This window comes from Anolis sagrei, chromosome 3 (assembly GCF_037176765.1).
Source record: "Anolis sagrei isolate rAnoSag1 chromosome 3, rAnoSag1.mat, whole genome shotgun sequence".
NCBI classification, from domain to species: Eukaryota; Metazoa; Chordata; class Lepidosauria; order Squamata; family Dactyloidae; genus Anolis; species Anolis sagrei.
The window spans coordinates 57,420,144-57,443,990 of record NC_090023.1 but is presented as its reverse complement, the minus strand read 5'-3'; the positions used below and the strand labels follow the sequence as shown (position 1 = coordinate 57,443,990).

Here is a 23,847-nt window from a genome sequence, read left to right as displayed (position 1 = left end):
AAGCAGGCAGGGACATCTAATTACCTCTCAACAAGTTTGCTCCAGGCACAGTCAGCCCATTGTATGCTAATCAAGGTGGTCAGTTGAAACATTCACATCTAGCTCCAGCAGACAAGAGTCCTTTGTCTCACCCTGGTCATTCCACAGATATATAAACCCTTTTTCCTAGTTCCAACAGACCTCACTACCTCTGAGGATGCTTGCCATAGATGAAGGCGAAACCTCAGAAGAGAATGCCTCTAGACCATGGCCATACAGCTCAAAAAACCCTACAACAACCCAGTGATTCCGGCCATGAAAGCCTTCGACAATACATCCTTTCAAATATTTATACATGGCTATCATGTCTCCTCCCAACTTTCTCTTCTGCAGAATGAATATACCCAGCTCTTTAAGATGCCCCTCATAGGGCATGTTTTCAATAGTAATTTTAGTCACCCTCCTCTGGGCACCTTCCAGGTTGTCAATATTCCTCTTAAATAGTTGTGCCCAGAACTGCACATAGTATTTCAGTCTTAGAGCAAGCCTGAACTGTTATGAGAAGCAAAGGTGACTAAGCTCAATCTGCTGTACTTGGATGTGGTGTGAGACAATGTGATTAACTGGGAAATATGATAATGCTTTTGTAAGATGGAAGGCAATAGGAAGAGAGAGACCACATTACCAATGGATCGCTGGAAAGACAGTGGATTGCCTAATCTTGCCCAGAAACCTTAATACATAGCTCAGCAAGATTCAGAGCTAGGTTACCCACTTCCAACCTCTAGCGTTATTATGTACTTAAATTCAAGTAATTAAGTGTACTGAAGTGTTATTAACAAAACAAAAACAAGCTAACAAAACTGAGCACACTACCGGATGTAGATAAGTAAGGAAACAAAACATATACACACCACCCAAATAGGACAAATGAATGACATACTAGCAGTACTGCAATATACAACAATGTAACGATTTTAATTGGTGGGGGTAAATTTGTAATTTTTTTAAATCTATAGCTTTTTGGAGGAAAATTAATGTGGTACTCTAAGAATCACTTTTTAAACATTCTTAGCATGAATCCACTTGAAAATAACTGTTGGCAAATGTGACTTTTAAACAAGTGAGTAAAATACAACTGGACATCAGAGACTATCATCATGCTAAATATTGTTTGAGTGGAACAGCTTTAATATAAATATGCAAATGTCAGAGACTGGTTATTTACAAGGACAGTCTATAAGAAGCTATTATCTCTATCCTCTGCAATTTATAGTATTCCATTAGCCTGACATTTGTGTGAGACACAAGATTATATGAATATACAATGCAGAGAAACTAAGCTGAACATTTGGAAAACACACACACACACACTTGAAAAAGCCAAATAATAAAAACTAAGCTTCTAGATTGTGGCCAGAAAACATTTTTGCCACTTCCAAAGACCTAGGTAACCTGTCTAACGATATCTATATAACTTAAACCTTGCTAATCACAATGCTAATCACAATGAATGTGGTTATGATATCATGACACTTAAGTCCAGTTTTTAAGATTATTTCACCACATTGAGAAGGAATGATAGGATGATGGATCCTGGCTGTTTCCAGTGCCCATCCACAGAAACATATTCATGTGTATTTCCACGTACAGATGGAGGTGAATGGAATTGCCACTGCCCACATTTTCACTGAACATATATAAGACAAAACCTATCAAGAAAGATTACTTTATTTTTTAAAAAAATCACATATTTCCCAAATATGGGGCCATAGTTGGCTTCTAACCATCATGGCCACATTTTTCAAACCAGCCTGGACACAGCAAGTGACTAGCTCAGAGAAAGATGAGCTAACCCAGTCAGAACTAGAGCTTTCCAATTCACCAGTCTCTAGAAAAAGGGTAATTTGGACCAAGATGGTCTTGGACCCAATAGTTCATCTGGAAAATGAGCTATAACACTGAGTACATTTTTGTTATAAGCGCTTGATGAAACTTGCAATCATTACCTTTCTCTACTCTAAATACAGCTGTGTATACTCTTGCAATGAAAATAAATGAAACTGATGTCAGTTCGCCACATGGAAGGGCTAAATTATGAGCAAGAGATACCTTCTGCAAATTGAGCATATGTACATAGTTTTGCACAATTTGTTCTGATTGCTTCCATGTTGTACAATTTATTCTTGTTTTGAAAATTATGGGAAAGGGCAAAATGTTCTGCAAGGAACTGTGGCTCCTTCTCCAGCCAATGGATTCTTATTAAGCCACTTTTAAGAATTCAAGCACACACATATTTTCTAGTACGTTTTCACAAATGTTGACTTTACAGTTGCCTATGACATGGTGCAACATAGGAAAATACTGCAGAAAGTCTACCATATTACCCGAGACTATGATTTTACAAAAATATCCAGACTCTCCTAGAAAACCATAGCTTCTATGTGGCGTTTCAAGGCAGGAAAAGTAGATGAAGGAGGTAAAATAATGGTTTATCCCAAGGCAGCATTCTTGCACCAACCTTGTTTAATATCTTTACTAACAATCAGCCACAACTACCACTCACAAAAAAGCTTTATATATGCTGATGACCTTGGCCTAACAACACAAGCAAAACACTTGAAACAGTTGAAATCCAACTTACTAATGCCTTGAAAGATCTCTCCAGCTACTGCAGGTGGTTACCTGAAACCTAACCCTGCCAAGACACAAGTGTGTGCTTTCCACCTATGCAACTGTGAAGCCAACAGGAAATTGAAAGTCACCTGGGAAGGTCAAGAGCTTGAACACTGTTTCCATACTAAATATTTCAGTGTCACCTTAGATCAAACACTAGCATATAAGAAACGCTGCTTGAACACCAAGCATCAAGTAGCTGCACACAATAACATCCTGCGGAAACTCACTGGTAGCACATGGGGTGCAGACCCAAAATTAATAAGAACATCAGCCCTAGCCTTGTCGTACTCAACTGCTGAGTATGCCTGTCCTGTTTGCCCATGCAAAGCATGTGAACATAGCATTGAATGAAACATGCAGAATAATCACAGGATGTTTTAAACCTACACCTGTTGATAAACTCTACAAGCTAGCTGGCACTGCCCCTCCTGATGTGCACCAGGAAGTTGCTGCTAAATATGAGAGAAATAAGGTTGAACACTGTGAAAGCCACCCACTACACGGCTACCAGGCTCCTCCCAGTAGACTCAAATCAAGGAAAAGCTTTATGAGAACCATCACTCCTCTTGGTGTCCCCTCAGCAACAGCAAGAGTATCCCTCTGGGCAGCTAAACCAGAAAATCCCAACTGGGTGGGCCCCCACGAGAGTCTTCCTCCAAGGGCAAACCAAGAATAGGCAACTTGGAAGTCCCTGAACAGACTCAGAAGTGGAGTGGGCAGATCAAAAGACAACCTGGCAAAATGGCACTATCTAAAAGAATCCCACATCTTGTGTGACTGTGGAGCAGAACAGACAACTCCACATCTGTATGCTTGTCCATTGTGCCCTGCCTCATGTACAGAGGAAGAGTTGTTGGAGGCTACAGACAATGCCATAGCTGTTGCTCGTTTTTGGTCAAAGGATATTTAGCTGCCTGTGCTCCTTCTATTTTAATCAGTTTTATACTAATTTATATAATGCTCATACAAAAGTAAAAAACAAAAAAAAAGATTTTTCTTTTTTAAAAAAAGAACTGAAAAGATAGGTTTACAGGACACCGACTTCTGCAGCATGAAATATAACCAACCCTGTCTACCTGTAACGAGCTAAACAATGGATGTGCCATTGAAAATAATGTGGCAACTGACATTAGTAGAAATATAGCTGACATAAATAGAAATGCTCACATTTCCTCATGATATATGACTGCTATTATTGGAAGGCAAAAACTATAAACATAAAGGGTTTCCAGCATGGGTAGACTTTCAGTGATCCTTGGTCTTTTGTTATTATTTAGCATTTCAACCATACTGTTGCTACTTATCATTGGCTTGCAGATTCGAAGGAGAGGCACATTTCTTGATGCCCAGTCTGCTTTTTGTCCTTTCGGATAGTTGGCTCATGTCTCTAGCTTTCTTACATAATAGCACTATCCTGGTTTCATAATCCTAAAGGTAACTATTGATCATGAACCTGAATCAGACCAAAGGTGAATCTACAATATCCAGTTTGTGAGAGAAATAAAAGCCCTAGGATGCCCATAAGCAAAGAAGAAATCAGTGCTACAAAGGCACATACGACTCGGATATAGCTGTCTGAAGAAACCTATCTTTCCATACGTGTCCGGAATAGCCCCAAGATGTCCAGGGAAGGCTCTTTTCTCTAACTGACTGCCATAATAGGCATATTTGGTTATAATGCAAGAGAGAGCCTTCTCTGTGACTGTTGGAACTATCTGGGTTATGATGGCTCTCAGCTTTGTTATCTTTTAAAAAGCAGGTGAAGACTATTCCAACAAATCTTTTGGGACACGATTTTTGTGTGTGGAGTGTCCTGTTTTTAATTTTTCAAATAATATTTAAATGGTTTTAATTCTGTTGTTAGATTGACCCTGTTTTAATATCAACTTCTGTAATGTTTTGCTTTTTGTAAGCTCGAAGGGGAAAGGCAATGTTTAAATAATGATTAATGGAGGGACGAAGAGGTGGACTCTTGTTCAGTCTTAGCCATGTAATGCTATTTTTGCTATGGTAAACAATTCTTTGAGGCACCAGGGTATCTACTGACTTAAATGATATATAGTAGGCCTGGGCGGTTTCGTTTCGTTAATTCGTAATTCGTTAATAATTCGTTAATTTTTTCAATTACAAAACAATAACGAACCATTCTGGAGCAATTATTTAAAAAAACGAATTTTTAAATACGCTTTGTAAATGCTTCGTATTTCGTTATTGTGTTCGTTTTGTTATTGTTTTGAGGTCGTTTTGTTATTATTTCCGCATGCCTGGGCCAGTTTTATGGTTTAATTAGTGAAAAAAATTATAATATCACACCAACAGTCAAGAACAGAGGGAGAGGGAAGCTTCAGAAGTTTTTGGAGGTTTTTTAGCATATTTCGTGGTCGCGTCCGCCATTAACGAATCGATTCGTTATTGTTTCGGAAATCGATTCGTTAATTTTTTACCATTTACGAAATTTCGTATATATCTAGCTTTTTTAAGGGAAAATTTTGTAATTATTTTAAATATCAAAACAAAAAAACCCCCCAAATACAAATCGATTTTAGAAACAAATTTTTCCGTTGTTACCCAAGCCTAAAATATAGATTTTAAATTGGTCTGTTTATAGTCACAAGTAACAGAAATTGCTACTAAGCTTGGGTAGCTCCAAAGTGAGATTGGAAGAAAATTAGAGATCAGGTATTAGAATCTCAGCACTTTCAACAGTCTACCTAGATGGAGTATTGATTCTGATGGTTTCCTTCTGGTCAGATGAATATTCCTAGTTTCCAAAGTGCCCTCAGGAAGGTAGGACTCATTTACTAACCCTTTTTATTAACCCAGAAAAGGTAGCCATCAAATTTATCCTAGGAGTGTTTTCTTGCTACCTAGAACAGAAATGGCAGAACCCAGACACAGACCAGAAACCATTTGGAGATATTCTTTATGATAGTGGTGGTAAGAAAAAAAAATAGTCTGATTAAAGAACTAGTCGGTCGTTTAAATCCTCCACCTGGCTGAGAATTCATCAAGAAAAAGTGAATCCTGTTGCTGAATGTCTTCTGCATTCACAAAGTCAAGTCTAGTTCTACCACAAAATCCTGGCAAACTGAGAAGGACTACACATGCTCATTTGGCTCTCTGTGTGATTAACAACCCTGCATAATAGGGTTAGTAGATTATAGACAATGCTGCTAAGGGCACTATACTATCACATAAATTGCTTAAGTCAGGTTTAAACAACTATTGCTCTGGTATGCAAAGAGTCAGGGCCTTTCCAGACAGGTCCTATATCCCAGGATCTGATCCCAGGTTTTCTGTTTTAAACTGGATTATATGTATCTGCACTTCCAGATAATCTGGGATAAATGGAAAACTTGGGATCAAATCCTGGAATATAGAGCCTGTCTGGAAAGGCCCTCAGACAGCCACACTCTGATGACATGAAATCTACCTCCAATTTGTGCTTTTTTTTCTATCTGATTTGAGTCAGTTTGAGGGATTTAGAAAGAACTGTAATGGCAACCACAATGGCAAGACAAACCATTTTCTGTTTGAAGGCAATTTTTCCACCTGAGTATACGTGTGTGTGTGGTTTAGGCCTTATCAAATGAACTGGAGAAGGAACATATAATCAAGAGACTGCACTCTTAACCCTAAATAAGAAATAATCTGATTCTATTCAAATATGAATAAAAGATGAATTGATCACTCTGTTGCTTAGTCCTATGGAGATAATCCTGCTAGATGTCACAGGACTTTTCCTTCCTGCCTTAAAGAATCTGTACCATATATTGTAAGTAAAGATAAGGTTTTCCCCTGACATGAAGTCCAGTCGTGTCCGACTCTGGGATGTGGTGCTCATCTCCGTTTCTAAGCCAAAGAGCCGGCGTTGTCCATAGACACCTCCAAGGTCATGTGGCTGGCATGACTACATGTTACCTTCCCACTGCAGCGGTACCTATTGATCTACTCACATTTGAATGTTTTCATTGTACAGAATAGGTAACTAGAAGCAAGTGATGCTACATCAAAGGGTGCTTTCTCTCATATATTGCTTAAGTATCTTATGAAAACATGTTTTGAATGGTAAAATCATGATAAACTAGGCTAGTGATTACAGTGTTTGTTTTTGCCAGTACAGGAGGTCCCTGAGTTACAAACATCTGACTTACAAGTGACTCATAGTTAAGAACAGGGATAAGAACACAGGAAGTTAGATAAATCTATACTATACTATAACGATATAGTACAATATAGTAATATATAATACAGATATTGTACTATGCTAATAATATAATATATTGTATGTATATATATCTTGTAAGCCGCTCCGAGTCCCTTTGGGGTGAGAAGGGTGGCATATAAATAGACGTAAGTAAGTAAGTAAGTAAGTAAATAAATAAATCTATCCCTAGGAAGTGAAATTCATTCCTGGAAGAGTTATCATGTGAAAAAGGTGTCTACACTAAAGCTTTATCACCAATTCTTGTTTCACAAAAAGCCAATTTTTTATCAAAGGGACAGAAAGTGAGGTGAAATCTTCTGAACAGGAGCACTGATAGGAAAACAAACTCCACAGGGATGTTAACCCTTTTCTATGCTAACCAACGCTCGCTCCCTCTCTCCCTCTATACACACACACACACACAATGTACCTGTTCTGATGTACATACAAACTTAAGAACAACCTACAGAACGTATCTTGTTCATAATGTGGGGACTGCCTGTGCTGAAATCTCTTCTTTGGAAATCCCAGTTGACTTTTTCCATGTTGCTTACTGCCTCTATTTAAGGGCACAGTCAAAATACCTTTGCCTGCTAAGATTGACAGAGCTTGCTGACATTTTAATATCTACTTGATACAGCTGAAATATTTAATATCAGCAGTATATTTAATTTTAATATAACTTTAAAGTTCTTAATCAGTAATGCAAATGATGTTAACTAGCTCATGCCCACCAGCAATTATTTATAGATTTAATGAGAGGAAAAACAAGTACTAAAAACAGGATGTGAAAGTAAAATATGAGAACAAATTCAAGCTGAGAGAGGAAATTAAAACACTTCTGTACTATTATATTCTAAACCCTTTAGTTTTCTATTAAAAGGATGCATGCATTTCTAGATGGAAATTTTAGCAGGCCAGATCGACAATACATTGTCCCCTGATATTGTAGGTTGAGCATCTATTTGCATTTGGAGTAGCATCAAATATTTAAGATAAATGTCAGTATCTGGAAAACAAATTAGAAATACATATATCCCCCCCACCCCACCCCCCCACCCCGCTGCCCTCTCAAAAGTTTATCTGCTCACTTGGACAGAGAAAGAGAACTTAAATCTAGCAAAAATGGTCTTATCTCTAAAACAGGTCATGCCTTGATTTTCCAAAAGAGGGAGATATAACTCCATTCGTAAAAAATAAAGTAATGCTTTCATTTCAATAAAACACCTAAAATATATTCTGGTGAATTATTAAAAACCAGTAACTTCTCTCATTTTACTTTTGTATTAAATGTCACCTTATGTGTCATTACTGGTCTATTCATTAAAAACATAAATCCAACCCTAAATTCGCATCTAGGCTGCGTTAACCAAAATGAGGTGGGGAGAATTTTAATCATCCTTGAAAAACGCAAAACACATATGAATACATAAGACTAAAGCAACAAATGTCTATCAATCATTGTGGTAATAATAATCTGTAGGAACAGTAATTCAGTTCCCTTGATGCCTGTTAAGGGCATGGGTGGGTGGAAAGGATAACTCCTCAACATGATTGGAAAGCAACAATTCCCTCATGTTTTAAGTTCCCAAAATGCAACCCATTTTTTTTAAAGAACAGTCTCTCATATGCAGAGGGGGGGGGGGGGTAAAGATAGCCTCTAGCCCATCATATCTATTCCAACAGTTCAACAGATTAGGCCAAGAGGAAGAGGAATCAATAAATCTTTTGAAGAATGATTTATTATTGTATTTATATTATTTGATTTGTAGCCTACCCATGCTGATGAACTCAGGGCAGATAACAAAGCCCAGGAGGGGAAAAACATATGAAATATCCATAAAAACCAATGGCACAAAAATATTAACTTAAACCCTACTTAAAGACTGAAAAACCACACACACTCTAAAACCAGTTATCTAGTTAAATCCAGTGGTCCTTCAATATCCACGGGGCAAGGAGTGGTTGGTGCCAGGATCACCTGTGAAAACTAAATTCATGGAAACTCAAGTCCTATTATATCATATAACACGTTTTGTCCCTGGCAGGCATGTAGCCGGGGGGGGGGGGGGGGGGCTTGAGGGGCTTAACCCCCCCCCCCCCGAAATTCTCGTGGTGGTTCACGAAAAGGCCTTACTGGTGCATTATTTAAACTGTTATGTTTATTCATATCATGATCTGATCACCATAATATATCCCATATGCATGGGGGTATTGGGGTAATGATACAAAAGGTTTGCTAGGCTAGACCCTCTTTCACTCAAACTCAGCCCCCCCCGAAACTCAGCGCCCCCCCCCCCCGAAACCCCCCTGAAAAAAATTCACACCCCCCCCCCGAAACGAAATCCTGGCTATGGGCCTGGTCCCTGGGTTATAAATGCCATTTCCTAATTGGGTCTATTATTCAAAAATGTGGAAAAGATTTATTAAACTGAAAAAAATGTATTTGCAGGACTTCTTGCAACTCATTTTTGTATAGTTTTTCACATAATCTCATTCAATTCAACATAATTTGTAGTGGCCACAAAAACAACATTTCTGGAGTGTGACAACTGCTTTCAAAGTAAATACCACACAATTAAACAGGAAATAAAGCTTACAAACCAGGAACAGATTTTTTTTTCAAATGTTGTTACATAGGGTTATACACAATGGTACAGAAAAATGGTGTCCCTTGTAAAAATGATGAGCAACTTTAAAAAAAGGCCAGACAGAGGTTGGGGTATCATCATCATGCTTGGTGCGAGAAGAAAATCAAGGTTTTTGGATTATTTTCCAAATAATTTTTATCTGTTTTCAGTTGAATCTGTAGATGCAAAACCTCTGGCTATGTAGATAGCTGTACACAACAAGATATTTTATTTTCTGTTGTCTCCTTCCTTCCTGCTTTTCAACCCACCCAGAGATTCCTAGTTGCATTACTGGCTTGCTCCCTGATTTTCTTGTTTTGATGCTGAATACAAGGTCAGCTCAACATGAAATATCACTTATCAGAACGATGGGCCAAACCTAATATGCATATCCAAGATCTATGTGAAGAAACAAGGAATAACTAGTTTTTGACTGTTCTGTCTTCCTAGTACTCAGCGAAACACAAAGACAGACTTATTTATCGTGTCAGGAGCAACCAGACAGTTGTATTACATTTTTAACAAAACAAGCAAACAGACAGACAGACAAAACACAAAGTTTGCAAGCGTGGTAGTTGATTAAATGTCCTTTGACCAATACCTGACCACTTGGAGTGCCTCTGGTGTTGCCGCATGTAGAAGGGCTCAGATTGCATTGCAGCAGGTGGTCAGTGGTTTGCTCTTCACACTCGCATGTTGTCGACTCCACTTTGTAGCCCCATTTCTTAAGATTGGCTTTGCATCTCGTGGTGCCAGAGCACAGTCTGTTCAGCGCCTTCCAAGTCGTCCAGTCTTCTGAGTGCCCAGGGGGGAGTCTCTCATTTGGTATCAGCCACTGATTGAGGTTCTGTGTTTGAGCAAGCCACTTTTGGACTTTCGCTTGCTGGGGTGTTCCCGCGAGTGCCTCTGTAGATCTTAGAAAACTATTTCTTGATTTAAGTCGTTGTCGTGCTGGCTGATACCCAAACAAGGGATGAGCTGGAGATGTCACTGCCTTGGTCCTTTCACTCTTGGCTGCTACTTCCCAGCAGATGTCAGGTGGTGCAATACCGGCTAGACATTGTAATTTCTCCAGTGGTGTAGGGCGCAGACACCCCGTGATAATGTGGCATGTCTCATTAAGAGCCACATCCACTGTTTTAGCATGGTGAGATTTGTTCCAGACTGGGCATGCATACTCAGCAGCAGAGTAGCATAGTGCAAGGGCAGATGTCTTTACTGTGTCTGGTTGTGATCCCTAGGTTGTGTCAGTCACCTTTCGTATGATATTGTTTCTAGTACTCACTTTTTGCTTGATATTCAGGCAGTGCTTCTTGTAGGTCAGAGCACGGTCCAGAGTGACTCCCAGGTATTTGGGTGCGTTGCAATACTCCAGTGGGATTCCTTCCCAGGTAATCCTCAGAGCTCAGGATGCTTGTCTGTTCTTAAGGTGAAAAGCACATGTCTGTGTTTTAGATGGATTAGGGATCAGCTGGTTTTCCCTGTAGAAGGCGGTAAGGGCACCTAGAGCAGTGGTTCTCAACCTGTGGGTCCCCAGGTGTTTTGGCCTACAACTCCCAGGAATCCCAGTCAGTTTACCAGCTGTTAGGATTTCTGGGAGTTGAAGTCCAAAAACATCTGGGGACCCCAGGTTGAGAACCACTGACCTAGAGCTTCGGAGAGCTTCTGCTCAACCATCTCAAAGCTCCCTGCTGAAAATATAAGAATATTTCTATACTTTTATAGTGGTCAGATTATTTTCTGCTGAGGTTCAGCCTTTCAGTTTCTTTACTAATCCTCCTTGTAAAGGTAGGAGATCTATTACTACAGGGAGAATACAACCCAGTTATGTCAGCTCCACTGGTTGATAGTCTGCTACCGAGCACAATTCAAAGTGCTGGCTTTAGTCTATAAAGCCCTAATGGTTCCGGCCCAGCTTACTTGTCTGAATTTATCTCCCTCTATGAATCATCTGAAAGATTAAGATTTTCTGGGGCCCTGCTCTCAGTTCCACCTCTTTTGCAGGTGTGGTTGTTGGGAATGAGAAACAGGGCCTTCTCAGTGGTGGCTCCTCAGCTGTGGAACTCCCTTCCCAGTGAGATTAGATCAGCACCCTCCTGGCCATCGGAAAAAACAGTAAAAACAAGGCTATGGGAACATGCCTTTGAATAATTGTAGTGCAATAAAGGATATGGAATATGTGAAATGATAACCGGAATGGCTTGGGATTATGATCTTGGATTGTGTGGTTTAAACAAGTAGATGTTTTAATTCAGATGTTTTAATTTTTGCGGTTTTAATGTATGTTTATTTGAGTTGTATGTTGTTTTTATGCAATTGATTTCTTGCCTATGTGTAAATGTCACTCTAAGTCCCCTTTGGGGTGAGAAGGGCAGGATATAAATATGGTAAATAAATAAATAAATAAATAAATACTATGGTCCAACTGTAGAAGCTAGTTCATTCTATAGAACCCTTAAGAAATTTCTCACTTGCATGGTTAACATTCCTAAAAATGCTTTGGTTTAATTCTGCGGAAAAGCAAAGGCAATAAATAGACACATTAGTTACTACACAGTCTTCTCTTGTTTGTAAAGTTCAGCTAATGCTTTGGTGTACATATGACATAAAATAATAATTGCATCTGAAGATTGCTGTAATGCAGGTGAAGTAATATTCTTGCCAAATGTAGATGTATACAGCTGAGAGCCTCCACTGTTATCAAAACTGAATGATTCATAAAATGCAGTACATTTTATAATTGGTCTTTTAACAATGAGTCACATGTTCAGAAGCTGTCCAAAACTTTGGATTTTCTAAGTCAAAACTACAAAACTAGGAAGGAAAATCCTCTAATGAATTTTCCACCCAACTGCTATTAAAAGGCATAATTTTTGTTATTGTTAGATTTAATTCTTTTTGGCCATCCCTCATTTTGAACTTTAAAGTGTCTTTCTACAAATTAAAAAAAAAAACATAGTCAAACATTCACAAAATTAAATAGCGTACAAATTAAAACCAGATTAAACATACACCATTAAACATGCATACACAAGAGAACAATAATTAGCAAAGTCCAGCATGTTATTTAGGAGAGATGGGCCTTACACTTTTATACAATCAATCTTCTAATGCTTGTTAAACAGAAAAGGCTTTAGTTGCTCAGATCTCCAGAAATTGTGCAGTATGACTTGCATGCAGAATTGAAGAATTAAAATATGATCATAATTCTGCATACATAGACATACAACATTCAAATCCAACATGCATTTTTATGCTTAGTAGGAGCTGCTGTTCATAAAGCTTTCATTGTTGTGAGAATGCAATATTGAAGAGTATAATATGTTCCGTGCTGAGCTAAAACTTTATGTGCAGATATGCTGTTAGCCGAGTCTTTAACATTACAATTGAATATAACGGTTTCAGTCATAACAATAAATTTCATTTAATTTCTTCCAAAGTTTGTGGTTTCTGTTTGCATTTTTCTCTACTTCAGCGATATCAAAAGCCGAGATACAGTTTTAAATCTATTTTTGGTATAAGGTATCTTCACAATTTTGTTTTCAAGAAGCAATGCTTTGTATTTTTAAATGTCATGAGTATGCTGGCTAATTTATGAAGTATGCATTTTATGTAGCTAAAACAGTAAAATAAGTTTAGATTTTACATTAAACTTGTATTGGATATATTTCATTCACTAAAATGCTCAGGAGAGAAAAATTGGTAAGTTTTCACTAACTTCCAAGATTTCGACAAATTATCAATTTCTATTGGTATTTGATACTTGTTACTTCTTTACCAAAGGGATAGTGACCCTTTCCTTTGCTAATTAATGATACATTCCCCAAGCAGAGAAAGATATAACAATAAATGGTACAGAACCAACACACTTTCTGGAGGAATTAGTTTTTAGAACCGGGGAGAAAAGCATATGGTTTATAAACCTTGAGGAATCAGAAAATGACCCTTCTCACAGTGCAAATCAGTTGTGAAGACAGGGCTGATGGATAAAGTGCAAAAACCAGATAACAAAATTAGGAATGGAGGGCAAGATGAATTAAGAACACTGTGTCTCTGAGTAAGGAACACTAATAAAGTGCAAGAACTAGATTTTGGGTCATAGCTGGGGGCTAAACATATGTGGGGAACTGCCTAATCAAAAGCACAGTGGAACATCCATGTTTTTAGATATTTACAGAAGGTGAACAGGGTGGGTTCCAGTCTAATGCCCCCGGGGAGAGAGTTCCAGAGCCAGGGGCCCATCACTGAGAAAACCACTTCCTCATCCCCACCAACCGCATTTGTGACGGAGGTGGGAGCGAGAGGAGAGCCTCCCCAGAAGATCTTAAAGATGGTGCAGGTTTGTAGGGGAAGATGCAATCATGAAGATAGGCAGGTCCAAAACTATTTAGGGCTTTATAGGTGATAACCTGCATCTTGAATTGAGACCAGAACCTTATCGACAGCCAGTGGAGCTGTTTGAACAAGGGGTGGAGATAGGGAAACATTGGGAGACAGGGCATTTAATGGAACATGGGAGAGTACAGTCACCCTCAGTATTTGCTATGGTTAAGGGCAATAAACTCCCAACAAAAGTTGAAATCCACAAATTTAAAACAAATAACCCGAGGGGACACCTCTCTAGAAATATTTAGCTCTTCCACCATGGCTCTATGGTCAACTTCTGCTGTGGATGTGTTCTCTCCAGAATCTCTAAATCCTACAGTGATTTTTGGTGGAAGATTATTATTGAGTTGCACTGGAGGACCTAGGAATGGTTTTAATCAAATTCCTGAACAATCAAATCCACCAAGGTGAAACCTATCTGTTGAAGACCACTATTAAATAACCACAAGATCTGTGGCCTTGTTTAATGTATTGTCGAAGGCTTTCATGGCCGGAATCACTGGGTTGTTGTAGGGTTTTTGGGCTGTATGGCCATGGTTTAGAGGCATTCTCTTCTGAGGTTTCGCCTTCATCTATGGCAAGCATCCTCAGAGGTAGTGAGGTCTGTTGGAACTAGGAAAAAGGGTTTATATATCTGTGGAATGACCAGGGTGAGACAAAGGACTCTTGTCTGCTGGAGCTAGGTGTGAATGTTTCAACTGACCACCTTGATTAGCATACAATGGGCTGACTGTGCCTGGAGCAAACTTTTGTTGAGAGGTAATTAGATGTCCCTGCCTGCTTCCTCTCTGTTGTTGTGCTGTTGCAATTTTAGAGTTTTTTAATACTGGTAGCCAGATTTTGTTCATTTTCATGGTTTCCTCCTTTCTGTTGAAATTGTCCACATGCTTGTGTATTTCAATGGCTTCTCTGTGTAGTCTGACATGGTGGTTGTGAGAGTGGTCCAGCATTTCTGTGTTCTCAAATAAAATGCTGTGTCCAGGTTGGTTCATCAGGTGCTCTGCTATGGCTGATTTCTCTGGTTGAAGTAGTCTTCAACCTTGTTTATTCCAAATTGTGTGTTAGAGTACTTAATAACTTCATTTATCACATTTACAGCACCACCATCACAACCCTCCCCCCGCCCCCCCCCCCAAAAAAAAAAGTTTCTCAAGGTGGCTTTCTCTTCAGGAGCAAACAAAAGTATCTCTGGAACCTATGTTAAAAATAAGAACAGCAACTCATTGTTAAAGAAACACAGAATGAACTACTAATGAAATGTACCGCTAACAACAGGACAGTATTTTCGTTTCAGATCAAGGTTATAAAATCCACATTTTATCCTCAGAAATAGCAAATAAAATATTGATGCCTGATCACTCTAGAAATATGCCACTTCTCCAACACAATCTCTAATCTAATTAGATTTTCTACCACTTACTTTAAATGGGACTACACTGGCTAGATTCCAAGTACCTTGGTTGAACAGAACTGTGACTCAGGCTGTCAATGTGGAAAGAGTGTTCCAATTTTGTATCATTCATTTCCATAGCAGCTCCCTAAGAGGTCAGACATAATTATCAACCTCACAGTGTTGATATTACTCCTGTGTTAGCTGTCCAAAGAAGTGAGGAGCATTATCAAGGTCTTCTAATGATGTTAAAGTTGCGACAACAAGGACAGGCAGATCTCATCTCTGGGGTTGCAGTAAGTTACTAGGAAGGAAACAAGCAGAAAGTATGGGGTATATCACTAAGTCTTACACAGAAGAACACTTCAATTGTATCAGTAATGCAACATTTTTTTAATACATGAAGTACCATAGTCATATCATTGCTCAAAAGAAAGGAATGGGAGACTATGGCATTGGCCAAGCAGGTTTAATAAAGTTTCACGTAAAAATGGAGTGATATAGAGCCTGTATGTTAGAAGGTTTCATGATTTGAGCTTTAAATACCAAACAATGAAAGGAAAGATGATATGTTAGGATTTTCCCCCCTAATAGCTGATACTTTCTCATAGGGAGCCATCCTAAATTAGGAAGCCTTCCTAAATACATTACTTTCTCAATGGTAATGTTGGATAGGAAACATTATTTTGTTATTAAAAGGGAATAAAAATCAAAGCATAAAGTAAACCAAACATAGTTGTCCCAAAGATGAGATGAAAAAAACTGTAACTGGCCTCAATTATATCAGGGGGTATTTTTTATGTCTACACCAAAAGCAAAACAAAAAAAATCATATGGCTTACTGATGAAAAACAGTCAATGTTCAAAAGAAATTATTATTTGCACAACAAATCTTTTATCCCCCCTTGATTTTCAGATGACATTTTTCTTATTATTTGCTGAAGCTTCTGCTTTAGAATGAAGCAGATAAATATATTCAAGTAGAAAAGAAAATACATGTACAAAGCATTCGCATAAACCCTGTATCAGTGACACTCTATATTAATGGAACTGATTGAACTGAAATAACAGATATGATTCTACTAGAATTACTAATTTATTCTTTCTAATTCACAGCAGAAGATATATATTTGGTGGAGTAGAATATATAAATACTAGGAGCCTTTCTTAAGTTTAGGAGGCAGTTATTTGTTTTTAATATAGCAGATTAAACATTTGAGTATCAGGTCTTGGATTTTGCCAAACCAGTCTCCTTCTGGAGAGTAAAAGTGGGGTATAAATAAACATAATAATGAAATATTAGAAACTTTATAACAATAAGATTCTTAAATCAAAAAGAACTCTGACCTATGCAAAGGGCAGATAAACCAGAGGAAAAAAAATGTTATTTTGTCAGCTGAACCTTATTTTCAATTCATGAATAAAACAGAGTACAAATAAATGGATTAGAAGAAGTGAAATATTGTTTTTGAAAGTGTCTTTAATGGCTTTATTGTCCATCCAATCTATATAAATAAAAATCTAATGTTCGTTTGTGGGATTAACATAACTCAAAAACCACTAGACGAACTGCCGCCAAATTTGGCCACAAGACACCTAACCCAAGGAGTGACCATCACTTAAAAAAACTGATTTTGTCATTAGGGATATGGGGTATATCACTAAGTCTTACACAGAAGAACACTTCAACTGTATCAGTAATGCAACATTTTTTTAATACATGAAGTACCATAGTCATATCATTGCTCAAAAGAAAGGAATGGGAGACTATGGAATTGGCCAAGCAGGTTTAATAAAGTTTCACGTAGGAAGTTGTTGTTGCTGGGATTTATAATTCACCTACAATCCAAGATCATTCTGAACTCCACTAATGATGACATTGAACTAAACGTAGCACATAGGACTCCTGTGAACAACAGAAAACACTAGAAGAGTTTGGTGGGCATTGACCTTGAGCTTGGGAGTTGCAGTTCACCTAAATCCAGAGAGCACTGTGGACTCAATCAATGAAGGATCTAGACCAAACTTGGTATGAATACTCCATATGCCCAAATATGAACACAGATGGAGTTTGGGGGAAATGGACCTTGACATTTGGGTGTTGTAGTTACTGGGATTTATAGTTCACCTACAATAAAAGAGCATTTTGAACCCCACCAACAACAGAATTGGGGGAAACTTCCCACACAGAACCCCCATGACCAACAGAAAACACTTAAGGCCATCCAGTCCAACTCCCTTCACCAGGGCAAGAAAATGTAATCAAAGCCCTTCTGACAAAGAGCCATCCAACCATAGATAGATAGATCAATATATATGATTCACACACACACACATACACACAGTATCATAGATTTGAAATGGACCCCCCCCCCCCGTCCCAAAAGGACAATTATATGTTGCATGTTCCAGAGTAGGCAAACCCGACGATTTCCACATCAACAGTGACAATGAAACAGCAAGAAATACTGTTTAGCCACAAGCACAAAAATTGCATATATTAGAAACCATCACTTTCTCATTACTTTATTTTCCAGATCACCAGACTGGGCCACAGCAACAGATGACAGGGGACGGCTAGTACTGATATAAAAGACAAGACAAAACATTTCATTTAACAGTGCCATATATATTTGTGGATAAGTTAACCTCATGTGTAACTTGATGGTAGGTTTTTATATGACAAGTGTATAAATTGAGGATTATCCTGCATAAAGGGGAAAGTGTCAGCACCAGCTCTGGGGATCAGCCACCCTTAGCCACTGCAGATACTATTTTCCAGCCCAGTCATTCAAAAAGGGCTTCTACCTCTCTTCTCGGAGAATGGAAATGGTTCCTCTTCTGATAAATATTTAATATTTATATTAACTTATAAAAAAGAAACCATCCCATTCTCTGAGTAGAGAACTTAAGTCTGTCCTGAAAGAACCTAAAAGAAGTGCCAACTCTCTATACTCTCTTCTTGCTCCTTTGAGGAAAAGTACAAAGATCCAGAGCCACTATTTTCCCCAGACATGAAAAAAAGCCAGAAGTAGCAATGCAGCGGAGAGAGTAGAGAATGTTAGTGTTTCTTTTAGGTTGCCCTAGAATGGACCAAGCTCACACTGTTGCCACTCAGAGGGATGGATGGTTCCTTTTTCATATGCTTGTAAAAGAACAATATTTACATTGACACATGGAAAAGTTGGTCCAAGTTTTTTGAGCGTACATTTTTTATCTAAAATTTCTAAAATTATACATGAGTGAGCACATACAGTAATTTGGCTTGTAGTCCAAATTTGTGGTACATATAGGTATGAGCATATCTCACTTAACAAAGCTTCCATCAAATAAGTAATTTTTCCAACCATCCAGCCCCACATTTTCCTCCATAATCTCTTTCTAGCTGGAAGGTTGCATTTTTAGAGTATTGACACTGGGTGATATGGACAAACACAGATTTTTCATGCCACAATGCAATAAATGTTCAGCAGTGAAAGAATTGGATTCTACTCTAATCAATCCAACTGCAGCTATGTGTGTCCATTTACAACAGGCAAGGTAAAAAGCAGTTCAATGAAGGATGTTCCAGAATTCATCAACAGAAAAACAGAGAGAGGAGAAGAACATATCAGCCTACCTCTTCAGTCACTGCCCAGCATGTTAAAGAAGCATAGATTTCTAGAAGTGTGGTTACCAAAACAAGTATAATAAAAATCATAATAACTTTATTTCTTACTTGCCTCTCCTCATGGCTCGGGGCAGGTTACAACATAGCTAAAAACACACAATCATTACATAAAATACATATATTAAAACATATTTCTACAAAATACATATATTAAATTACATGGAACAAATATAATATAGCGAGTTTAAAATTCATGATATGTGCTGGTAAAGGAAAGGCATTACAGGATACATTTTGGAAGAAGCTTTCTAAGGTTCTCTAGAAGACTCAAAACGTTTTGTGTATTCATGCAAGGCTTGTCTGATCCATTTGTTGTATTCCAATCAAATCCAAAACTTTATTGGCAATATCCATAAACTGCAAACATGCATAGGAAAATTTAATGCATAGAAATAAATAGCTATTAACACAGGCAAATAGGTTTATTAAATTACACAACACAGTATAAATTAAAACACCGAACATATAAAAGGTTTAAAAAGAATCAACTCACGTTTAACAGCTCTTTCTGGTGTTGTTGGAACCTATCCCTATTTTTTCCATATTATTTCTGCCTCTGGTACCAATAATTTTGTTAATGTAACACAGAGGAAAACATTTCTTCCTGTTCAAGAAAGCACTTAATCAGGCCAAACAAGTGGTAGTGGAAGGTCTGTGTTCTTATCTTGGTTTTAATGTTCAAACGGTTTTAGTTGTGTTTGCTGTTTTAAATATTTATGTTTTAATGGGTTATTTTTAATTTTTGCATTGTATGTTTTTATTCTGTTGTAACCGCTTTGGGTCTGTTCTCAGAGAAAGATGGGATATAGATTTCTCAAATAAATAAATAAATAAATAAATAAATAAATTCACTTTGTTAACTGAGGTACCCTATATACAAGTCTATAAATATTAGGAAAATCAATCAACCCCAAAAACTAGGTTGACTTATTCAAGGTCAATGAAAGTAATGTACCTTATGTTGTAGTAGAGTCTGTTGGCAACGATACAACTGGTAGTACAAGGGGTAAAAGAGGGCTCTGGAGTTAGATGAGGGGCAACAGAGGAAGAGGATCCGGGAGATACTTATGTCACCCACTGATGAAGGTTCCTTTGACGGGTTTTCTGAAAGTGAGATGAGTGAAGAGGAGGAAGGAGATACAGCAAGTGGAACTAAGAGGTTTACTCGGGAGCAGGAGTCGGATGAGGAGCGGCAAAGGAAGAAGATCAGGAGATACTTACTGCTCCCGCGGAAGAGGAGGATTTCATGTGTTTTTCTGGGAATGATGAGTCTGAGAGTGAAGGGAATGGGGATGAATCACTGTATTGGACCAAGGTACAAGAAGTTCGGGATGTTTGTACTCAACCAACGTCTAGTGACACATTTGCAGGGTTTTCTGGTGGCAGAGATTGGCAATCGGGTGATACTGAGGGATCCTGGGGAGACCTAAGTCTTGGCAAGAGGTGGAAAAGTTGGAGGGATGGGCGTTGGTGCTCAGCTGTGGAAGCTAAGCCAGCTGAAAGTGATGAGGACAGGGTGGAGGGCAACACATCATCAAGTGATGAGTTGTAAGATAAAAGTAGGCACCAAAATGCTAGAACTTTGCAGTAGGCAAAATGTTGGTTTCGTGCCTTGGGTTTTGTCGCTGCCACTCTCGTATTGGGCTTGGATCCTGGAACTGCAGGTTGCTGTTTACCTTCATGTGACTTCTTGGCTTGGATTCTCATAAGTGCGGATTTCCCCTCTCCTTGACTTCGCACTCCTTTTTGATGACGATGCTGCTTTGTGGACTTTGGAACCTCACTACTTTGGGCTTGGATTTCTTCGGCTTTGGACTTCATCTGGACTACAGCTCTTCTTCACAACTTCTTGTTTGAGTATTTTCCGTGTACTGTGTGATTTTGGCGTGTTTTGGAAATACTCCTGTATAATCCAGGTTTTTTGCCAGGATCATCTGGATTATAGTTTAAATTCGTTTTTCAAGCTGGAAATTGCTGCAATCTTTGAGTTTTGACCAGAGACACTGAAGTAAGTGTCTCTGAGTCCTTCTGTTTCCTTTAATAAACTGTTTCTTTTGGACATATTACTGTGTCTGGCTCTTTAAGGCTTCTGGGTTCCCACACCTTAACTCTTACTAAAAAAAAGAAACCATTCACTTCCTTGAGTAGTAATGAAAGGAAAATTTAGCCAGTCTCAGTATTACCTAAAAGAGGCACCAACTTACTGTACTCTCTCTACTTTGGGGGCACTTACAGCTTTTTCTGAATGCCTGGATGGATAATTGGCAGCAGTGGCTGAGGCAGCTGATTTTGGTGCTTTCTCCCCTCCGCAGATTGAACCTTGATGTAGTTATGGGTCACATACAAATACATACCCGCCCCCCCCCCCTAAATGATCCTATCCTAGACTTATGAGGTACACATGGAATGCCTTTATGTGTCATTTGAGGGAAGAGATTATATCAGAAGGAGTCAAAAAGAAGTATATATTTTTTTCTGCTCTCCTAGGGCCTTTTCACACACCATAATCATAGCACTATAAGATTCAATTTTAACTGCCATGATTTCTGGGGTTTGCAGATTAAGGATCTACTAGAACTGTCTGGTTGAAGACTTTGAGAACCCTTCCTTAAATAGCAAACCCCAGGTTTCCATAGAATGCAGCCATGGCATTAGACAAACAAACTATAAAGTGTCCTACCTGAAGTTGAATACTTTGATATTTACTTTAAAAAATATTCAAAATGTTCCAAAATGTTTATTTGTATTTAAAACAACAAAGATGAATGTTGTTTTAAATACTCGGAACCGGGGGGGGGGGGGGGGGAATCACACAGAAACCTTCCATATTAAATTGCACATGTAGATATCTGGAAATGTTTTAAAATTATGTTAAGGAGCCAAAATTGTTTTATGGAAACTAATATTTTCCTGATAGGCTCAGTAAACAATCATACTTCATCAAATGATCATCTTATTCATTTATATATTCAAGTCTTGTGGACATCAGTGGGATCTAAGAAACCTGTGAATGACATAACAATTCTGCTTGTCTTTCTTAATAGCTAACCAAGTTCTGTCAAGTTTGATAGGAAGAAGGAAAATGTTTTCCAACACTACTTCTTTCCACATCTTTCACTAGGACACATCCCAAAAAGTAAGCCTTGTCCCAATAAATAATGGTATTAGCACATTTATATGGGGAAAAAAGATGATAATTTGTACATGTGGTGGTACACAATTTTATATTAGGATGGATAAAGTGTGGCTCTCCAAAGGTTGCTGAACTACATAACTCCCAGAATTTTTCACCACTAAGCATCTAGAGAGCTTTTATACCCACTCCGGCTTTATATCTATCTCCTATTATCTTTGATACTGGGTCTTCAGCTGAAGCCTGACTTGCAACCTATTTACTTTGTCTCCTAGAGCTGAATAAAAGCTGTGGAAAATCAATCAAGACCCGCTCTGCACTGACCTCCCTTGTTTTCTGTTTTCCTGAGTGTAATGGAGTGTGATGAAACACTGGTAACTGGCTTTAAAATAAATAGTTTATTATCACTCACACTAGAAAAAGGCCCACATTATCACAGGTGCATGCAGAGAAAATGATAGTAAGATATGAGGACAAAGCAAAAGAGTCCTTCTCTGTGAAAATCCCCAGTTTAGGTAAATTTACATTTTCTCCTCAAAAGCAAATCACAATCTTTTCCGGATATGAATGAAAGTCAAGGCATCCATTTAAGGGTACTATTGAGGATGTGATAAATCCGTTTCCTGCCTTTGGTGATATAGTCACCAAAAATCAGAAGTATTCCTACTTCCATAGTGCTATCATTAATTCATTTTCTGGGTCATGAGTGTTTGGTGCCAAAGTGAAATAGAAAGAAAGAAGAGTACCACCAAAGACCAAAAAACAAAGAAAAAAAAAGATTAGAGGCATTTTTGAAGGTGACCACTAAAGAGACAAAAAAAATCCTAAGCTGCATATATGATTTGGTCCCCATGCCATTACAGTCAGCTAAATTAGGAAGGCTTCTGCCGTGTCAGTTAAACAAAGCTGAAATTAATGATGAAATTGACTTGCCTTTCTGTTTGATTTTCATCAGAACTCAATTATAAAACCAGCTATCAAAAGGAAGTGTCCCATTAGTAGTTTATTCATGATAACTTCAGAAGACAATTCTGAGTCCACAGATGATATTTAACAGGCAACCACAGTCACTACAGGTTTTTGGTGAAAATTACTTCTAATCAAGGCCTTAACTATTATAATTAAAAACAGCACTAATCATTTGATGTATGAATAAAAAGAACAGGAATAAGATTTATTATGTCTTATGTCCATTTCATGTATAAGGAAGGGGAGGGGGAGGGGGACCCTCTTCCAAATATCATCTGCAAGAGGGATTATGATGACAAATGTTCTAATGAATAGGATTTAAGTAACTCCAGAAAACATAAAATGTCGATTCCCTCAGCTATATTAAACAAAAATGTTAAAAGCCTACTACTTTAGCGAATTACCACTTCAGTATTAAAAAAATTAGTTCTTGACTAATCCTAGATGCTTTAAAGGGAACTTCAGCCTAATAGCAGAACTCTCTATTTCATGTTATTTTCTCCTGTCAAGCAAGTGTGTGTTCTGCAAGCCTAAATACATCCACAAACCTTCATCAATACACAAGGGAACTTCAAGTCGGTCTCTAGTATGTGTTTCCCATTTCATCTGCAGTATTCTAGAAGATCAAATAGTTATTGAGATTTCCATGCATAAAACTGCCTAAAAGAGTTAATTAAAAGCATGGCTGAAAATTCTGTATTTCCTTCCCCCTACTCTTTCTGCTTATAAAGATAAAACCAATATAAGTAAAAGTACAACTAATTGACATTAACACATCAATTAGCATGACACAAAGAAGATTTT

The 23,847-nt window shown here is 38.1% G+C and overlaps 1 protein-coding gene across 5 annotated transcripts in view; it reads right to left on the bottom strand.

The window, feature by feature from the left end:
• GBE1 (1,4-alpha-glucan branching enzyme 1) overlaps nucleotides 1-23,847 on the bottom strand; it is a 292,266-nt gene that overhangs the window by 197,537 nt on the left and 70,882 nt on the right. The window lies entirely within an intron of this gene.